This window comes from Fundulus heteroclitus, chromosome 13 (genome assembly GCF_011125445.2).
Source record: "Fundulus heteroclitus isolate FHET01 chromosome 13, MU-UCD_Fhet_4.1, whole genome shotgun sequence".
In the NCBI taxonomy this organism is placed as follows: domain Eukaryota; kingdom Metazoa; phylum Chordata; class Actinopteri; order Cyprinodontiformes; family Fundulidae; genus Fundulus; species Fundulus heteroclitus.
The window spans coordinates 42077245-42084286 of NC_046373.1; positions in this window are offsets into that span (position 1 = coordinate 42077245).

A 7042-nucleotide genomic window follows, 5' to 3' on the forward strand; every position below is an offset into this window, starting at 1 on the left:
ATTCAAAAACTTGTTGTTGCACCTATTATCTCTAATGTCCACATGCTCAAATTGAATCTTATGGAGTCTAGGAATAAGGAAATTAGGTAAACTGTTTTTAACTGAATGAATGAGGACATCAGGGATACTTCGTAAAACTTTTTTATAAATTCTTAGTGAACAATCATTTCTATACTTCCTGTTAAAATTCTCCAAACTTAAAAAATCACCATTTCCATCCAGTAAATGAGTAATTCCTTTATTCCACCAATTTTCTAGAAAAATAGATTTTCTACCACATAGAATGGCTCTGTTGTTCCACAGTGGAACATTATGAAGGCTGAAGTTATGCTTAAACATTAACTTCCACTGTAACAAAACCTGTTGGTGGAAATTAGAGAGTTGTAGGGGGAGTTTTGATAATTCAAAATCACATTTCAATAACAACTCAATACCTCCAACTTTTTGAAATACGAACGACGGAATAACAAACCAAATGAGATCACTGTTTTTTATAAGGGACTGAAGCCATCTCATTTTTAAAGTACCATTCATAATTTCAAAATCAATTGCCTTGATACCACCTTCCTCATAATTTTTTAGCAAATCACTTTTTCTGATATAATGGTGTTTGTTTTTCCAAATAAAGTTAAAATTAATTCTATTAATCTGTTTTATGATATTTGGAGGGACGGCTAAGGAATATGCAGGATACGTCAGCCTAGATAAGGATTCAGTTTTTGTTAATAACGTTCTACCAAACAACGTCAAGTCTCTTTGAAGCCAATTATTTAAGGTTTTGCCACATTTATCAATGTTGTCCTGTAAATTTTTTCTAACGCTGGTAGCTTTACATTTAGTAATCCACATGCCTAAGTATTTAATCTCATTTTTAACTGGAATATTGAAAATTGAAGAATCAGAACAGTTGTGAATGCTCATAATTTCACATTTGTTTATATTTAACTGCAGCCCTGAGGCTTGAGAGAACAACTCTATTACGTTTAGAGCTATAGGAATTTGTTCTTTGTTTTTTAGGAAGAGGGTTGTATCATCTGCAAATTGGCTAATGATTATTTTCTGGTTATTTATTTCCAAACCTTCAATATTGGAGTTTTTAATTGTTATTGCTAGTAGCTCTGTGACTAAAATAAATAAGAGAGGCGAGATACTGCAACCTTGTCTGATTCCTCTTTCTACTTTGAATCTGGGACATGTGCCCTGTGACAGAGACACGCAGCTGTTGATATTGGTGTTTAACATGGTAATCATATTAAGAAAACTATTACCAAATCCGAAATGTCTCAACGTGTTAACAATAAATTGATGTTCTACAGAATCAAATGCTTTGTGAAAATCTAAAAACAACATAAAACTATCATCTTTTATTAAGTGACTATAATCAATAAGGTCCAGAACCAGGCGGATGTTGTTATGGATGGATCTGCCTTTTAGAAAACCAGATTGTGTTTGACTAATTATTCTAGGCAAGCCAGTTTTTAACCTCATTGCCAAAACCTTTGTTAGGATCTTGTAGTCTGTGTTCAATAGCGTGATAGGCCTTAAATTATTTAAGTTTTTCTTATCTTTACCAGGTTTTGGGATTAGTTTAATTAGGCCTTGTTTCATAGTTTGCATGAGTTCCTTTCTACTAACACATTCTTCTACAGCCTGAAACAACAAAAGTTTTAAATCCTCCCAGAAATGTTTATAAAGGTTAGCTGTGAGTCCGTCTGGACCAGGAGCGCGATCAGACGCCATATTTCTTATAGCAATGTCAAATTCAGAGATTCTTAGCTCTTCATCACAGATTTTCTTAAAGTTTTCATCAATAGTAGGAACTAGATTACTTATTTTATCAAAAAAGGATGAAGTAATTCTCTCTGTATGTGAAGATTTATAAAGATTACTATAGAAATTAAATACTTCTTCTGTTATTCTATTAGTCTCAGAACATTCCACTCCATCAATAATAAGACTATTAATAGAATTATATTCCTGTCTATGTTTTTCTAAGTTACAAAAGAAAGCACTATTTTTTTCTCCTTCTTCGATCCACCTGGCTCTGGACCTTACATAAGTACCTATTGCCTTATTTATGTAAATCTCATCTAATTTAGATTGCAATTTATTTATTGTTTCTTTATCTTCATCAGTCCAACTTAATTTTCTGTAAAGTGACATAAGATCTTTAATCACTATTGTCTCTTCTACTTTTTTTTTTCTATGTAATTCTTGACCAAATTTTATTGAAAACTTTCTAATACTGTATTTCAAGTATTCCCACTTAAGAATTGGTGTTTCAATAGAATTATCATTTGATATATTTAGAATAAGTTCTTTAATAAATTGACAAAACTCAAAGTTTTTAAGAAGGTTTGAATTAAATTTCCAGTAATTATTGAGTTTAGAACGTCTATCTAGATTTTGTAGTTTTAAACTAATAATGCAGTGATCACTTAAAGGACAGTTTGCTATCTCTGTTTCTTTAATACACTCTAGAACTGCAGTAGATACCAGCCAATAATCAATGCGTGATTTACTTTGACCATTAGGTTTGTGCCAGGTGAACTGTTTGACTCCACTATGTAGCGTTCTCCAGACGTCCATCAATTTTGTGCTGCTAACAAATTCTTTAACAATAGGATTTGGAGTTTCTTTTGCCAGCAGTGAAGGCCAACGATCCATATATTCATCTGGAGCCAAGTTGAAATCCCCTCCAACTACGATATGATCAGTAGGAAAATTAGCATTAAACTCTGCAATAACCATTGTTATCTGATGTAGCAGATTCCTGTTGTATTGATCCTTATTATATCCATAAATGTTTAACAAAATTATTGGGACATTATCAACTTCTAAAACACAGGCCACCCAATGTCCATCCTTATCTGCTTTTTCACTCAAAATCTTACCGGGACACCTGAAAAAGCAGATGGCGACTCCAGCAGATCGATTTGTCCCATGACTGAAGAGAATTTTATCTCCCCATTGCTGCGACCAGAACTTCACATCAGATGCGTCAGAATGAGTTTCCTGTAAAAAGGTGCAATGTGCTTGTTGTCCTTTACAAAACAAAAAAACTGCTTTCCGTTTAAGTGAGTCTTTCAGTCCCCTTGTGTTAAAAGAAACTAAAGAAAAATCATTTTTTATCTGAAAAATAGAACACATGAACCTATGCACAAACGGTTTAGGAGAGTGAAAAGAAAAACCTTGAGTGAGAGGTCCCATTAACAGAACAGTCCTCTATCTTTCCATGTTCATTTCTGCTGCATCTCAGTTCTCAGCTGTAGAAGCATCCATGATGCGTTTGCCTTCAATGAAACCAAACGGGCCCCTGAAGCCCGCAGCTTTGCCTTCTTTTCTTGCCTTTTCAATTTTTGGCCACAGAACTTGTCTCGCTTTCCAATCTTCTGGTGTCAAATCTTCAGAGAAGCGAACTCCTTCTTCTTTGCAAATGGGAGAAGTTTTAGTTCTCCTCCAGATGTCGTGTCTTAAGGCTCGTCTCACAAACATAATGATGATCTGTCTGTCCCTGTTATTCATCCTTCGACCCACTCTATGGACAACATCAACCTCTTCATCCATCTTTGAAGCCAAATTAGGTGCAATTTAGCACAGAAGGGCCACCACTTCTTCACGGATGTTCTCATTAGACTTTTCCTTTTTTCCTTTTATGCGGAGGCACCACCGTCTTTTATATCTTTCACTGTTAAGGACACCTTCTTTCAACTGCATGTTCTCTTTGGAGAGTGTATCCACTTGTTTCTCCAATGCTGTTATTTTCTTTTTGCAATCTTCAAGCTCTTCTGAGTTTAGCTGAACCGATTTAGCAATAGCCGCTAGCATAGCACTGTGTTGCTTCATTTGCGTGCCAACTTCTTCCATGCAGTCATCTACTTTCTGTCCTAAGGAACTTATAGCGTTTAAAATGGACTCGGTGTTCATTTGTTCCTGGGACGTACCTTTTGTTCTTTTCTCCATGTGTATGTTTTTTTCTGGAGTGCTGGTCGGGGTATTGGCTTCCCTTTCCCGTTTGCTAACTGTTGCTGACTCCATAGGCACAGAATAGTCGTGATCACTTTCAGAGCTTTTAGTATGCAGAGTCTTGACTGCAGGTGGCATAAACTTGTTGCTTTTCTTCATATTTCAAGCTAAGAGCTGATTTTACAGATATTAACTAATAGTTCACTTCATAAAATAATTTAGTGTCTGGACCTCTTTGGGAGCTCAGAGAAATACGACTGTCCTGTCCGCCATCTTCTCTCAGCCCCGCCCGAGCACTGTTCCAATGCTGAGAACGCCAAATCGAGAACGCGCCGAATTCCCCGGATGTTGTTCTCGCCCGCCCTCTTTATCGAGCATGCATCAGAGCAGACTTGTGCGTTCTTCAGACTGACCGCTTGCCCAGAATGCACCGCGGCCGCAGCTTGATTCAAGACAGCGCAAACAGAGCTCACAGCGGTAAGTTAAAAAAATCCCTTTTCTGCTGCTGTTGTTCTTCAAAAGTACCTTTTCAGATCGTTTGAGGCGAGAACATTATACTTTTAAGCTTCCCTATGTGTCCTGTTTACAGAGTTAGTGCGTAATTTAAAAAAAGTAGTGTGCATAATACCGCTGGTTATGATTTATTTGTTTTGTGTTTATCTGACTGACGTGTGTTGCTTTATTAACTCAATACTTGCTGGAATAAATTGTAAATGTCTCCCTAGGACGGCAGCAGTATATAAAATAAATAAATAAATACATTCTATAAATGTTTTTCCTATCTAAGTGAGTTTCTTCTGAGTCAGGACACGAATAATTGAGAGGAGAAAGAGGGAAAGAAAATAATAGTAATAATAGTATGTGAAAAAACAGACATTTATTTTATACAAATGTTTAAAAAAAGAAAAGAATGAAGGTGTAATATATTTAACACATTATTAACAGTTACTAACATGGTTTAAAACAAAGAAATAAATCCTATTAAGATCTTATACAAATAGACAATGCCTATAAACTTATAATTAAAAATAGTTGGAATAGAAATTATTTAACGATTATTTTATGTATTTTTACAGGTGGTGAAAAAAAAATGAAACGAAGCAGCATGTGAACAGGACTCCAACTGATCTACATTAGGTTAGGTGTAGTCATGTTCACTTAAACATGCAGCCAGCTGGAGCAGCTCCTTGTCTTCAGCCGCTGGATGGTCATCCTCCTCTGGATCAACCTCCTCGTCCTCCACGTCTAGCTGGTCCCCTGCCTCTATACTAATATTGTGGAGGATGCAGCAGGCGGCGATTACTTTTGGGGCAAACGTCGGGCGGACCTCCAGCACCCTTAAGAAGATGAAAAGCCACCGTGTCTTCAGACCACCAAAGACACCCTCAATGATGTTAATCAGCCTTGGCGTGGTGTCTGTTGTAGCGTGCCTCCACCTGGACTGTACCAAATATAAAATTAACTTGTAATTTAGGTAATATGCTGATCTGTCTTAATCTTCTATCCAATTAATATAATCTATCAATTGTGTGTCATTGTTGGCTCTATTTAAGGACAAGAAGGTAAGAGATCTTACTGGCAAGCTGTTTCCCTATAGGATGCACCACAGACCAGCCAGCAGAGGGTCACCAGCACCTCTATCTCCTGTGGCCATCCATGGACCTTCTGGATGGGCAGCAGCTGAAGGAGGAGGACGATGGTGGCCCTGTTCAGCCTGAAGGCTGGTTTCAGGTCTCCTTCATTAAAAAATATTTGGAGGATTGGCACAGAAGTGTTTATCCTCACATATTCTGTTTCTGTTTCTTCCTGTAAATAAAAAATGCCAAATGTTAATTGTTTTTTGTCACATTTTCTATGCATAAAACTATACCTGTTTAACATGCAGATTATTATAGTTCTCAAGAAAGAAAAGGTAAAATGTATAGTGTTGTAAAACTAGTCAAGTATAGTAAATGTAACAAATGGCTCCCTTCTCTGGTATTTTTACCATTTCACTGAAAAATGGGCTGAACTAACTGCACATAATTTATAGATTAATCACTGTAAAGGTGGACAGACATAAAAATGTTTTTTTTTTTTTTCCTTTCTTAATGATCAATGCTGTGAAGGTCAGGAGGTGCAATAAAGTAGCTTAACCCTACTGTTATTAATGTTAAAACTGGGTCTTCATTTTTATTAATATAGGAAAAATAGTCACAATTTCAACCTGATCACGTTTTTAATATCATCATCAATGGGTTTTTTTTTTATTTATTTAAAAGTAGGAAATAGGCTGTCAATCTTAAAATGCCTACCAGTTGGCAATAGATGGGTGAGCAAAGCCTGCCTTCTGAGCCTCCTCTGCTGCATCAATCTTCTCCTTGCTCGGATTTTCCTCCTCAGCTGCATCACCTCCTCTTCAGCCTGCTGGTAAAACTGACCAACGACCGAAGCAACAGCAATATTGCTCGTATCGCTCATTTTGCTTCTACAAAGTGCTGATTTTTAAAGAAGATTCAATCGCCTCTAGAACAATTACAACTCCCCACAAAGAAATTCCCGCTATTGCTGGTTTTATACCCACAGTTCTGTAATTATTTTAGATATTTTTTATACTTTTTAGAAATTAATTTAAATAAAAAACGTTTTCAATAAGATATGATGGTGTAGTGTATAAATAGTTTTGAACGTTAAAGGAATGCTCAAGCGCTGTGGGTGTGATGACGTCACGAGTATACTTCAGTTCCAATGCACAATACGTGCTGCGTGCTTGCGTTCTCGTCAAGTCCGATCTTCCTGTGTTCTTACCGAGAACAGACTTGACGAGAACGCGAGTACGGACTCGCGTTCTCGTGAATTGAGAAACGGCCTATATAATACACTGGAGTGCTGATTTTGCCGAAAAACTGAAGTCACTGGCCGCCATCTTGCTACTCCCTACTCTCACAGAATCCCATAGGATTTGGTTGCAACAACAAGCAGTTTTCTGACTGTGTAAAAAATATTTCACAGGTAATTCTACAGTCAGTGGATGTACTAACACTATTAACTACTAGGAAATTAGGTGCTGAAATATTTTACATGTTATTCATATTAA